Below are 14,289 nucleotides of genomic sequence, written 5' to 3'. Positions count from 1 at the left end.
GGCAGATAAGATTTTGCTGTGATGAAAAACAGCCGGTACACAAGACAGACAAGTGCAGAGTCCAGTCTTGTGACCGTTCAGCAGCCTTCACATCATTTGCATCGGGTCATTTGAATGTTCTCTGCTGTTGGTTGCAGGTTACTTACTACACGTCACTCACCACAGCAGATGGTTCAGGCAAATCAAGCTCGTCTGACACGCGGGTTTACACTGAGCTACAACACAGGGGCCAGGAAAAAAGAAAAAAGAAAAAAAAAAGGTCGTTTTGTCGAGCAGCTTTTGCATTCAGGCTGTGTGTGGAGGTTTTAGTAATCTAAGGCAGCAGAGGACGAGCCGAGCTACCTTGAACATCTTGTGTGAGTTCAGGTCAAATAATTAAGCAGCTTAAATGTTCGACAAAAGAAAGGCTAAAAAGGCAGACCTCCAGGCGCAGACGGGACTTAAAAAGTTGCACTCTTTTTTTTATTTTTTTATATCACTTCAAATTTGTTGTGAGTTTTTTTTTGAGCTGCAACTTACTTCTGAAAGAACTTTTTCACTCAACCTGATGTTACGACACATAAATTATCCAGTAAGCAAGGTAATTTAGCCTTTTAGAGTGTGAATTGGAGTTGTACTTTGCCCTGTCGCTTGCAGCTCTGAGAAAACGTCCGGCCCTGACCTCTGCCTCCGCACTCATCCAAAGTCCACTGAAGTAACAATGCCTACGGAGAGTCCGCTGCAAAAGTCTCACAGCTGGTCAATGACCATAACAGAAAAAAAAAAAAAAAAAAAACTTTAAATCTTTGAAATCAATCAAAATATATCTGACCTGATGGTACAAAGGAATAGATTACGCCAGAGAACCAACCGGCTGTTGATTATTCTCAAGAACTACGAGGGGAACAGACAAAGGTTTCCGACAAGAAGACATGGCAGGGGGGAGTTTAGGTAGCAAGAACAAACTAAATCAGCATTAATGAAGATCATTAGCAAAGTCATGTTTCCAGACCATGATGGACCAAAGGAAAGAATGTCATCTCAGCTGTGTTGGGAGATCTGTTGTAGCAACAAGTCTATGCAACATTTTGTAACAATCTCTACCACAGTGTTTACTCTCTGGTGCCACTGTTTGAGCTTCTGGCTCCGGTTCCCTCCCCCGCAGCTCCGGCAAAGTGAGGCAAACGTGTAAAAAATAAAAAATAAAAACTTTGAAAAAAAAAAAAAAAGGTAATTGGGGAAGGCAAAAAAAAAACATGTGGTGAAAGTACTCTGTGACTTACAGAATACAGTTTTGAGCCAGTTTGGTGAATTACATTCCAACGGTGTACACTCCAGTCATAACTAGTCTATTGTGTGGGTTTTATGAAAGTACCGTCCCACACTGAGCCCTGATGTTGTTTGTTTTTCAGTTAAGGTGTCTGTATTATGTGGACACAATTATGTGTCTGTATTATGTGGAAACTCAAAAGTAATATATTATTTCCTGAATAGTGAATGAATCATTCATGAGAGCATTTAGCTTGGACTAAGATGACTCAAGCTGATCTATTTTCAGATCAGTTTGAATGGAAGTCACAGGGAACAGAAGAGCTTTTCAAAAGGAAGCCAGATATGACATGACTCTTTATTTGGGCTGCGAGACAGCAAGAGAGAGCAAGACTTTCAACGTACAACAGGAAGGCCAAAAAGAGTACAGCTAAAGTACTCTGTGTGTCATAACTAACAGATAATTTGGAAATATCAGTTAGGGATCCCTCTACAAAACACACAGAAAGCTATTTATGTAACGCTGACTGTGCTACAAACTAACATAAGATGCTATCGCCATTTTCTAAGCAATTCATGTCAAGTACTAATCTGTAATGAGCTGGTATATAGACAATACCTGTTAAAATGTTTATGAAGAACTTGTCAAGTACTGCTTAAATTATTACATAACTTATGTCATTTGATTCACCATTTCCAATACATGCTATTCTCATTCTTGCACCCATTTTTAAAGTTAAAACCTTCTGTTTAACAGATTTTATTTATAGATACTGTTCAGAAAGGGACATTTGCATTTTTCGTTTATATTCGTCAAGGCTGGCTGTAGTTATAAGCTCACTTAGCGGCTGCTTGGGGACCGTGGCTGGGCTGGGCCCCTGAAGAGAATCTGATTTCACCCTGGACAGATTCCCAAACAGACATTACAGGGTTTAATAGCTTTGTTAACCGTTTTAAAGGTAATTTAGTCATTTCTGTTGCTTGTGTCTGAACTAGAAAAACAATATCACTCAAAAACTCTTAATAAACGCATCATAAGAAATAACTATGTTTTGGAGACATTATTGTCAAGATACTATTGTTTGTGTGAAAATATGTCATGCACTCACTGCTATTCTGAAATCTCCTGGTTGACAGCAGGAATGTGGTTATGTTTGAATTTACCTTCTACATTTTTAGATCATTTGTTTATGTAATGCAGTGTAATGCATTCCTTCTAAATTAAATAAAGACTTTCTGGTCAAGCCTCACAGTCTGATGTAAGTTAGTTATCCAGTCTAACTGCTTTTCACTTCTGTTGAAATTTGGAGCTGCAGAAAAACAAATGACTCAAAATTGTAAAAAAGAAAAAGTCATTAACCTCAAATTCTTGGAATTCATAAATTATCTACAAATCTACAAATAAATAGATTTATTCCTGTCTTCTGAACTAAAAACAGCTTTAAAGAACTTTAATATAGAAGAAAGAACAGCAAAAATATATTTTTTAAAAATGCATTCTGTCATGTGATCAATCACGGTCACTGTTGGGTTCAATAGGCAACTTTAAAATAGTTGTATGAATTGCAGAATGCAACAATGACCATGCATGGACCACATTTTTAAAAATTCCCAGAACAAAGTCTGTTAAGGTCCTTATTTTACCTGTATACTGTTTAGAGATGCAGAACTCAATCAGGTATTGGAATTAGACAATTTCTTTTATTTGGCTCTGGACTATGCTCAGCAAGGTCCAGTGCTGAAAATGCCAAATAATTGAATTCTTATTCATTAAATGCACCAAAATTAAGAATTACTACCATTTAGAGTCAATAAAGAAATTTACTTTTCATTTCTGCCTTATTTTAAAATGAATAAGGATTGGGGGCATCTGCTTCCGTGCATAAATGGAAAAGAGGAAGCCTAAATTGGACTTGCCAGATCAATCCTATAAAATCGAAAATTAGTATCAGTCTGAAAAGCGTTTGCACTACTTATCTTGTACTATTATTTGTGATAATGCCTCTTTTTATTTGGTTTATTATATCTCCAGGAATAATAAACACTTTAATTATCAAGAAATTGCACGTAACAAATTAAAAGAACCGGAATAGCCGACTCTTTCGTGTTAGACGAGCCAAATGAGCCGGATCTCAAAAATGAGCCGGAATTCCCATCAGTGTAAGCTCAAACACACTTAGCGGGAGGCTTATAGGATATCCGCGGTCAAAATTAGTAATGGCAACTGTGTCTTCGACAAAATGTACTTACACACCCCTTCATAAACGTTTGCTTAATGGTCTGGTTTTAGGCGGAGAGGACCGGGTAGCGTAAGGCTGTTAGCTAAAGGGCTGGCAGCCTCACACAGCCACTTCTTTATGCAGCCTTGTCAGCGCTACTGTGCATGTCCATATGTGCCCCTGCCCACTTCAACGACACAAAAACAGCCAACCTCATCCTTAGCAAGAGACGATTTCAACTGTCATAGTGCTCCACATACTGTCGACCGAGTGTTTCCCCACCTAAACCAGCTTTTACAACGACAATTCCCACATATTTGGCAGTGCGTTCATGTGCGGCACGTAGATTCATTCCCCTACCTGCTCGTCCACCCAACAGTCAGCCGGAGAGGCGCATCGTTATTATTCGACAGGAGGGGAGGCAAATCCAATGAAAGCGGCCGCGACACTTTTGGCAGCAGGCAGAAATGGCGAAGAGGGCTTCTTGACAAAAAGAAGAAAAAAAGAAAGAAAGAAAGAAAGAAAGGAAGGTACAAATTTTGCTCCTGACTAAAAAAAAAAAAAAAAGCGATACCAATTCAAACTGCGACTGTACGCGAGCTGCGGTGTGGAGCGTGCAGTCTGTGGGAATTGTTTATTCTCGGAGTCCCCTCGCTGTGGAGAAGTGAGCGGAGACTGCCACACTCCTCCTCCTCCTCCTCCTCCTCTGACTGCCCCCGACACCACCCTTAAAGGAACAAGCCTTCGCTCTGCTGCTGCCCACACACTTCCACTGCCACAGGGAACAAGAATGGAGCGAACACTTTTCATCTTGTGCCCATTTCCACAGCTTACGGCTACACTGACCGCTCGGTAAAAAAAAACAAAAAAAAACACGAAGCCGTACGTGGTGTTGTGTGGAGGAATGGTGTTTCGGTGCCATGCAGATATATGCCTGCTGAGCATCATTTCCTCATACTGCCTTCAGCAGAACAAGCTGAAAGTTTAACCGAGTTGTTTTTACAGTGTTGGCAGTAACTAAACGCTGCATTTGTTTGGCTGTACTCAAATACACTGTCTATGTACTGCTTATGTCTCGAGCTCCAATTCACAAGAAATAGCACAGGAAAAAAGAGGCGGTTAGAATTCATACCCAACTTAACACAAATATACGGCCAGAGCAATGAAATTCATACTAATTCAATCCAGCCATATGGATTAGAGACAGTCTATTAGATACAGTCCATCATCATCATCATCATCATAATTCAATTATTAAATTATAATTTTTACCCATATTGCCCATCTCTTTGTTGACTGTTAAAGTAGCTGATTCCTAAGCAAATAATGTGGCGACAGCGGAAATGAACTACTTCTGACCAGGAAGAAACTTATTTATAAGTCCACTGAACTACAGCCTAAATGAGGATAGTTCATCTGTTTGTCGACAATTCAGGATAAACAGAAAAATAACTTTGTGAGAGATTTATTACATCCAAACAATTCTTCCAAAAAAAAAAAAAAAACAATTATTGAAGGTTTAATGTCTCAAATGTAGCATTTGTTTCAAACAATTTGAAGCTTTTTCCTTTTTTAGGTACGTTCCAGTCCGCATGCAACTTCATACAGTGGTGGTTTTGTAGCAATTTGTAGTCTCCTAATCTCCAAGAACTGCCCTAAAAAAATACTAAAAAGTTCTACAAGTGGCTACAAATCAGTTTGCCCCCATTTCTTACCCACACGTTGCCTTTTCAACCCTTTAAACTTTCATAGCTTGGTATGAATAACTTCCATATTTGTCTGGTGACCCATCACTCTGCCAGTTTTCCTATGAACTGCTGATGAAGGTTCATCAGCAGTTCAGATCCAGTTGAATCACACCTTCCAATGGATTTTACCTGTGCAATATCACTAAATAAATCATATTGTGTGTAGAGGATGTTAGCTTCTGTGGTAGTAGTAAGATGGTCTCCACTGTTTGTGTTAATGCACATTAAAATATATTTGGTGTTTGAACAATTAAAATAGGCAGGTAAAAGCATTTTTAAAAAATGATCTCAAGTTTTTGTTTATTTCAGCTCTTAGCAGGAAGCTGTGTTCCCTAATCCCCTGGAATACTTTTTTTTTTTTTAATTCAATGAATGCATCAGCACTTAGACCTTCTACCAATTTTGGTGTGTAATTGCCTCAACAGCGTGTCTTTTCAGGAACTCCTTGTAAGTCCAGTAAAAGCCAGATGAAGGTGGGGAGCGCATACTTTGACGTAGCAGTGGGAATAATTGGAACTGGTGCCCCAAAACTCAGAAAATTGGAACTAAAGATTAGCTGGGGGGAAAAATTATCAGTACATCTCTGCTCTATCCACCACAAGGTCAGTACAGCTGTTTTTTAGTGCAGCTGTAGCTGTAACAGCATCCATGTTTACTTCATGGGAAAGTAGGAGTATCCATCTATCTGTCCGTCTGACATGATGCATCATACTTGCAGAACTTTCAATGAATTCTGATGAGAATGATCAGTTTCTGACCAGAGGAAAGATTTGACGGCTCGTCTCAATGCGCCCGCCTTCGTACCAAACGGGCCTACTGAAATAGTCTTTAAGCTAAACAAAGTGGGAGGTGCCCCAGAGAATCTGCGTGTCAGCAGCTCTAAACAAATCATTTGGCTCCTCCTTGGACAGGCTCCAAACTCTGAGAGTTAAAAGAATATATCTGCCAAAGAAGTGGAGATTTACAGCCTGCCTCGGCGCACACTGACCAAGTGGAGAAAATGAACAACATAAACAGCGCTGAGGTGCCCTTGAACAAGGCACCGAGTTGGCCCCCAGGTGTGAGTGCGTCGTGCCACTCGGTGCGACGGGGCGAGGTGTCGCTCCCAAGGAGCAGATGCTCTGCCACAGAGACTCTCCGAATGATCCCAAACGTCACGTTTTCCTTCCCGGCAAACGTCGCCGTCATCGGCGTGAACACTAAGCGTTCGATAGAGCGATTCCAAGTGATGCTTTTCTCTTCCCCTGTCATCCTGTGCTAATCTGTGCTATCAGGTCCGCTCGCCTGCAGTCTGCCATCTCAACATGGCCTTGAACAAAATGTCCCTAAGGAGCCTGGGGAACGTCAGTGTTCTCACGAATAAGAACACAACAACATAACCTACTTCCAACGCCATCCTCGTCTCTGTTTCCCTTTTCAAATCCAGGATGGCGGGGGATCTGGGGGGTAGCGAATATGAGCGTGTGTGTAGGAGTTTGTGTGTGTGTGTGTGCTCCTCCTCCTCCTCCCACGTCTGTGTTATCACATCACGCTGTGTTATTGGCCACTTGTATTCAGCCAGTTGGAAACTGTGCCTCCTAACCTACCGTAACCCTGCCGTGGTGTTTAAACAGTAATTCAGTTCATTGGCAGTAATATAAACAGAGGCAGCACTCAACACGTCAGCGAGGTAAACCGGATAGTTTTCTTTTACAAGGCTGTTGTTCGCAGTAGGTGTTACATTCAATTTGCATTTTGATTGGAACAGCAGTTAAAAGTGCGATCAAAGTCCCGGGCAGAGCGCGTTACATAAAACAAAGTTGGCGTTGCCGCGTTTACTGCCGCCTCCTGATTGCGGCCCCGGGACCCCGCCAGGGGGCGGGGGGGGCCCTGACACGACGGCCTCTGAGTCAGATGAGCACACTTGGCTCAGCAGTTTGGATGCTATCTCAACTTGTGACCTCCGACCTGCAGCGACCTTTCAACTTTGAACTCTAACCCCCCCGGAATGCCACATAAATGGAGATACAATATCCTCCCCTTCATCAAGCCCACTGCCACTACCCCGGGGCGGACTGAACTTTGCCCCCCGAGGCTTTTCCACAGAAATGTGGCTCAGGAAAGTTTGGCCTTTGACCTCCAGGGTAGGGACAAATTGTGGCTGACAAAGAAAAAAAAAAAAACGAAACAGGAAAAAAGAAAACATTTAGGCACATTTTTATTTATTTGTGGGATGTAACTTATTGTGTAATGAATGTCTATTGCAGATACTGACTGGAGGATAAAGAATAAATCTATTTAAGTGCTAAATTACACACAAGGTGAGACGTTGCTCTTTAACTTTTGAAAGTGTTCCTTACGGACTGCAAGCAAACACGCGGCCAAACAAAAACCCACACGCTAGTTCACATAAAAGGCTTCGGTATTTTTAAATGAGTCATATGCATTTATGTGACAGATCAAAATAGTGCCGGGCACAATTGCGAGGCGGAAGACAAATGATACACATTTAGCAGAGTTGGAGATTACAATTACTGCAGTCCATTCGAAACCACGGGCCTGCAACCTGCGGCTTCTGAAGCGCATCTAAAGCAGCTCTTCATGACTTAAAACAACAAAATGTATATAGAACTAAGCAATGATTTTATATGTAGGCAACACTGCAATGTAATATTCTTTTTTTTTTTTTTTACTTTATTTAATATCAAAGTAGTAAACCTATGGAGTGATAGATTACATTAAAGAAAGGAAAATATAATCACGGAATTAACGAAAAAGAAAACAGAGTATTGTGTCGCAAAGAATGGGTATTAACTGTGCATATGATTGTGTATGAGAGTGTGTGAGCAAAAATGGTAATATGAACGACATTATCAGTATGTGGAGCAGTAAAACAACAAAATTATTAATACTAGTAATAATAATGGCACATCAAAAGACTGCAATGTATTGTTCTAAAAAGATAAACTTCAACACATTTTCTATACAGTTAAATTCAATAAATTTGAATATGTGATCTAATGAGGATCATTTGTTTGTAACTTGACAGCCTTTAAGCAGAGATGAAATATACTTTTAAGGCTACATTTCTGGATTAAAAATGTCATTTAATTGGTCAGATGTAATATTGTAATGTTAAATGTCACATTCCAATCAGTTTCACTGGAACGCATAATCTAATGTACTTAAACATGACTGTAGATACATTTTATTTAGTAAAACGAAGGTGAAAATGACTCTTTGAACTGTAACGTTTGCTGCTTTTTACCCAAACTAACAAGCCTTTAGTAACTCTAGAGCACACTTACAGTTTAGTCTGTAATGTAGTTTAGAAACCATGTGTCCTATATAGATCTATAAAACAAAAGTTAAAACGCTTGAGGATTACTCAGCAGACAAAGACAATAAAGAGTAAAGTCTCAAATATCCCAAAGCACTACCTGATATTTTCATCTGTATAATACTGTGACTTGGCCAACTTCTCTGTGATTCACCTTCTGCGTTGGTGTGAGTTCACTTGGTGGTAACTGGGGCAGATTATCCTTACGATCCTTGGATGAACTATGCAGATTTGATTTGTTCACCCAGTCAGAAAAGAAGCTTCCTGACCCTCAGGCCTTGTTAGAGATGTTTGGAAAAAAAAACAAACAAAAAAAACACACTAATACAGTATCCCCATGACTATTTAAAATTACCCACGCAACAGAAACAGACGCAGAACATATGAACACGCGGTCAAAGGTCAGCTCTGGCTTGGCGCTCTCTGAGCTCCGAAGTGCAAACATAGGAGAGCTTAAATTCAGACGCCTGATTGTCTCCGAAGGAGGGAGGCGGAGTGTCAGCAGACATTAACCCTCGACCTTTGACCCCCTCCCTCCGACTCCCCAATTCCAGTCACGGTATCTCCCGACGTCTGGATTGAAGAACGGCCCCTCTCCGGGTGGAGGCAGGTGCGAGCTGCGGTGGGAGGGCCCTCTGGAAGTCACACCATACTGTAACCTTTGAACTGGAATGCATATGAGATGGTTGTGACATTCCCCACGTGTACAGCTGCAGCGAAAGTCCCACCAAAAACCATATGACACAGCAAAAGCTGGCTTGCACCGAGGCGCTCTCAGCCTGAGTCAATGAAATCAACAGGGCAAGTCATAAAAAGCATAACAGCTTACTTTATTGGAGGAATATGACACAAATATAATCCTAACTGCCTCCTGATCAGTTGCTTTTCTTCAGCGGAAATAGAGGACAGGCTCACATTCGGATTCCTGTTGCAGTCAAATTTTGTGGATTCTTATCAGACATGCTATGTATATTTGCGAATAAGAGCGAGACCAACAGGAAACGTTGCACTGATTTTCAGAGCCTCTATCTTCTATACCCACTTGTCCTAGTGGGGTCATTGGGAAAGAGGCGGGGAACGTCCCGGAAAAGGTCAGGCCAGGACCTGGCTTGACCTTTAGAGGCGCCGATTAACAGTTATGCATTTGGATTGCCAGAGGAAGCTGAAACACCAGAACAGATCCCACGCTTTGCAGAAAAAGTTAAAACCGTGAAGGGAGAAAAACTGAGGGATTCAAACTCAGGACCTTCCAGCTGCAAGGCAACAGTTGCTACCAGCTGCACCCACCCAGCCTCCAACAGAAGCAAATGAAATCCTTCACCGTTACTATTAAAAGAGTGTTTCACCCCCACACCGTGAGGTCCAACTATACATAGGTCCACTATCTACTTGGGGTGTAACGAGACTTAGGCCAAGACTGCATGGGGCCGTCAGCTGAATCTGATTTTGGGCCCCAATGTCAGTTCAAAAAATTGCAGTAAAAATAACGCGGAGACAAGCTCTGTCAGTCATGTCCAGAGCACAGTGTGTCATTGCTAACTTTGTAGAATCAGAAAGAAAGTACCAGTCGTCAATGTATTTATTGATTACTTTGTCGTAGCTTTGGCTGGTCATGATGTACACACCGTAGTTTGAGAAAACAATGTTAGCAAATTTTGCTGGACAATAAATTGCGCCAGGAATTATTGTGATGAATGGTAATTTTCAGGTAATTTAGTGGTAATGGCATAATAATGCAAGTTGGCCTTCTCAAACACAAATAAACTTGAACAGAACAATCCACACTGGAACCGGAAGACGTTCGAAGTACCCAAAATAAGAAAGCAGCCAAAAACAATAAATAAAACAGATCTATAAACCACACACAACCAAAATCATAAATAACGTGAGTTATGGTGGCTCTGCAAAGAAAATGGCTCTCCAAAAAAATATTAATCATCAGAATGGAAATTATTAGAATTTTAGTATACCGTGCAATTAATTAATTCTTTGCTTATTGCGACAGGATTAGCTTTAGCACTTCTACGGTTTAAAGTTCCCAGAGAAAAATGCCACAGAAAGTTCCAGAGTGACCGGAGTTGCTCTCCCCTCTGCGTTGTTACTCTCTTGCTTACAAAAATGAAAAATGATTGCTTACAAATCATTCCTGTGATTAAGGAAATTCTCTTTTGGAAGTAGTTAGCATGCCAGTCAAAAGGCAGTTCAGCTAACCGTGTTAATTAGTCAGCTAATATTAGCTTTCATGGATTTCAGAGAAGACAATATCCTGCTCCATAGTCAGAATAGTTCATAGTTGTTCTCATCAATCTCCTCTTTCTGACATTAATCTGTTTCTGACCGTTTTTATTAAGTTTTTTTGTTAAAGTTAGAGTTTTCTAAATCATAACATTCTTACTTAGTACCACCTTTTTGTAAAAATAATGATTGTTTGAGCAGGGAAGTCAAACATTTAAGGAAGAGTTGAGGGATCTCGTTTTATGAACACTATAACTCTTCGGTGATCTCAGGTGGGATGAAGGTGGTGCGTTTCTTTTGCCTTTGAAGTCAAACTGGAATGATGTCAGTCCCAACTTAAATGTGTTCTAGTGAAAATGCAGCAGTCCAGTGGGATTTGCTGGTTGCCTTGATTAATGACCAACCACCCACCATTAGCAACCCAAGCTGACAAGAATGTGTTCCTCAGTGTTTTGTATCTCTACATTCAAACACTAAAAGGGAACATGATCATCAACAGATGTTTCACAGAGTGTGTGGCTGGTTTAATGACAGACCAACTGAACAAAAAACACTTGATCACTACAGTACAATGATTACTAGGCATGGCCAAGTTACATGTATGAAGGTAAACTGAGGTTTTAGAAAGCTACAGTTACAATTACTGTTCCTGTTGGATGCAAGAGGAATTACAATTATAATTGTTTGAATTATAGAATATGGTTGCCCCCTCCCCACCTGTTGCTGTGCATACTCAAAAACATTTCCTTAAAACAGAAATATGACTGTTTGATCATATTTCCAGTTTTTAAAAACAAGGTGCTGAAGCTAACAAAGAGCCGCCCAAAGAGTCCGTATTAATGTAACTGTTTTAAATGTGCAGCTTGCAGCTACTGGCAGCAGGTCTGATACACAGATTTAGCTTTGTATCAGACATAGCTGGTTAATTAAGCAATTTCCTCAACAAACGTTAGGAAATAAATAAATATTGTAGATAACTGTATAAATGTTTCATTTTTACAAGCAGCATTGAAATTCATATTTCTCGGTTCAAATAGAACACTAAAAAGAGGAAAGTTTAATAAATTCAGGTAAGCTATGACCAAGGTCTTTGTTTTTTAAAGTCCCCGTTCTCTGTGAGTTTGATTTAAGAGAAACAAAGAAACAAATGCTGATCCTTTCCTCTTGATTTAAACAGAAAAAAGAGCCCCTGCATGCTCTAATTCTGCAGTATGAATACAGATGTTACACTCCTTGGGGGAAAAAAAAAACAACCATTGAGTAATGTATGAATGAAGTGCCAAAGCATTTTCTTAGAAATCCACCTTTGTCCTGATCTGTTTTAAGTAGCACTTAAAGGGAGTGTTGAAGATTTTTTTAGTGAGGTTCAGTCAAAAAGTTACAAGCGGTTTATATCCTACCTGTAGTAGAAGACTGAACGTTTTCGTTCAGCATAATCATCCTGTTTTATTGGTTCTAGACGCTAAGGCTAACTCAGATTGTAAAGAATGCGAAAATGTTTTATACAAACCTCATTGAATTTGCATCAACAGGTTGTTCATATAGGTGCCAGAGATTATTTACAGTGCAAATGGATGAAGGACATGGTGTGTCACTATACTATTTTCCTGTGTGAAAAAAACATACCAAGCATAACCGCTATAAAAGTCCACAAATATAGCATTCGCCCATACTGCCATGCTACGTTAGTTTTGTTTACACTTACAAAGAAAAAAAAGACGTAGCAAATTTGTGGCTAATCTAGCTAACTTCAGGGTACAAGTTGAAAACATAGTAGGTTGTTAGCATGCTAGCATGTGCTTGTTACCAATGTTTCTGTGCTAATACTAACCTAGAGTAATTCATTATTTGTATAGTGTTTGGGATAGTTTCCAGCTTTGACAAAAGAAATATTGTTTTATCAGTTAACAGGCTGCCGGATCAAGAGCTGGTATTATCGTAAATGTAGCATACAACAATATATGAAGTCTCCATTGACTGCAGAATTGCTTGGCTTTTGTCCTTTTAACAATGCCATTTTTCTGGTGCCCCTTTGACACTTTTTACTTGTCAAATGTACTAGCATTTTTTTATGATCATGCAATATACACGGTGCAGTAAAAAAGGTTTATAAGCCTCTGCGGTTACAAGTATACATCCCTTTGTTTTAGTGAGTTTAGTTGCGTAATTCCCTTTAACTAACATCCCTTTTTTTGCAGACTCTGCGACTCTGGCCTTGTGATGAGCGGATTATTCATTAACGAGAGGAAACTGTATTTACTGGTGCAACCAGCTACGGATGGAGATGAAAATGCATGACCTCTGTTCAAAACAAACAGCCGAGTGATTATGAGTGGATTACAGCAGACATGCTGAACAGCCTTCTCAGCCGTCTCGGTAAATATTCCACTTTTGTCCTTGAAGTGTGTCAGGGAGATGAAACTGTGTCTGATAGACAGCGCAGATAATTCCTGCACAATGTAGCGCCGCGCCGAGAGGAGATGCCTGAAAGTCACAGCTGCCACGGAAGGTGCGCCAAGCTACTGATTCAACATGATGACCTCCATCTCTCCTAATGTGCATTCTTCTCCTCATCAGACTCACAATAGGCACGCTCTGTGACTTATTTAAATTTGAGCAGCCAGGAAGCGTCCTCCAGGAAGGCAACATTATATTTGACTTAGGTCGCTATAGGATGTTGAAAAATGTCCTCGGGGGCGCTGGAGCTCAGACAGTTGATACCGCAGTCACCATCCAGGTATGTCAGTGTTATTTAGTGTAGCAGCTCCGTGTTGGGTTACTATCGCGAGCTAAAGAGCAGGCTGAAAGGATCCAGGCTCGGGGAAGCGCTCTGTGAAGGGCTATCATTGCTTCAGCCTCACAATGGGTATGGTGTCTGCTTTCCTATTCAGCTGCGCCTTTAGGCTGCCATGGCCACAAAGAATTAAAGGGTATGTAAAAACGTTTGGGTTTTTAAAAAAAAGAAAGAATCCTTAAGGTCTACTTTGTTAAGGTGTTACACTGAAACAGACAAGATATTGTCCAGCTGTTAACACGAAGTTAAACACTATAGTGGATACATAAAGGCTACGCTTCCTTGTCAATGGGCAATTTCAAAACGTTTTGTATACAGTTCCAACTGTAAAAAGACCAATCTGTTAGAAAGACAAACTGATGCTGATACAGATTTAACTAAACCATTCAGGCTTCTTTGTCTGTCACCATAACTCATAGTAACACTTCCCCAATCTGCCGTGGAACCTATCAGACTGTGGGGACATCTCCAAGTCCTCTTCAGGTGACCTCATAGAGTTTCTGTCAAATTCAGCTGTAGAATCTGGCAATTGCAAAGCTTTAACAACACTGACTGAATCCTTCTTTTATTGATTTGGATGCATGCTTGGACTCACACCGAGGCTAAATAATCATCATCTTCATCTTGTATAGTAGACAACTGAAGATTTCTGGGGTCAAATCATTGTTCATTATTTCATCCAACTTGCCAAGTAAAAACAAACAAGTTCAAGAGATGTACAGTAAT

The 14,289-nt window shown here is 40.4% G+C and overlaps 1 protein-coding gene across 2 annotated transcripts in view; it reads right to left on the bottom strand.

Annotated features, from left to right (window-relative positions):
• nrip1b (nuclear receptor interacting protein 1b) overlaps positions 1-4,215 on the bottom strand; it is a 56,194-nt gene extending 51,979 nt beyond the window's left edge. For both annotated transcript variants that reach the window (XM_008428284.2, XM_008428285.2), the window contains exon 1: positions 3,828-4,215. The gene's annotated coding sequence lies outside the window, so the exon portion shown is untranslated. The remainder of the gene's footprint in view (positions 1-3,827) is intronic.
• Positions 4,216-14,289: the final 10,074 nt, after the last annotated feature.

Source organism: Poecilia reticulata, linkage group LG14 (assembly GCF_000633615.1).
Source record: "Poecilia reticulata strain Guanapo linkage group LG14, Guppy_female_1.0+MT, whole genome shotgun sequence".
In the NCBI taxonomy this organism is placed as follows: Eukaryota; Metazoa; Chordata; class Actinopteri; order Cyprinodontiformes; family Poeciliidae; genus Poecilia; species Poecilia reticulata.
This window is presented reverse-complemented; position numbering and strand designations above follow the sequence as displayed.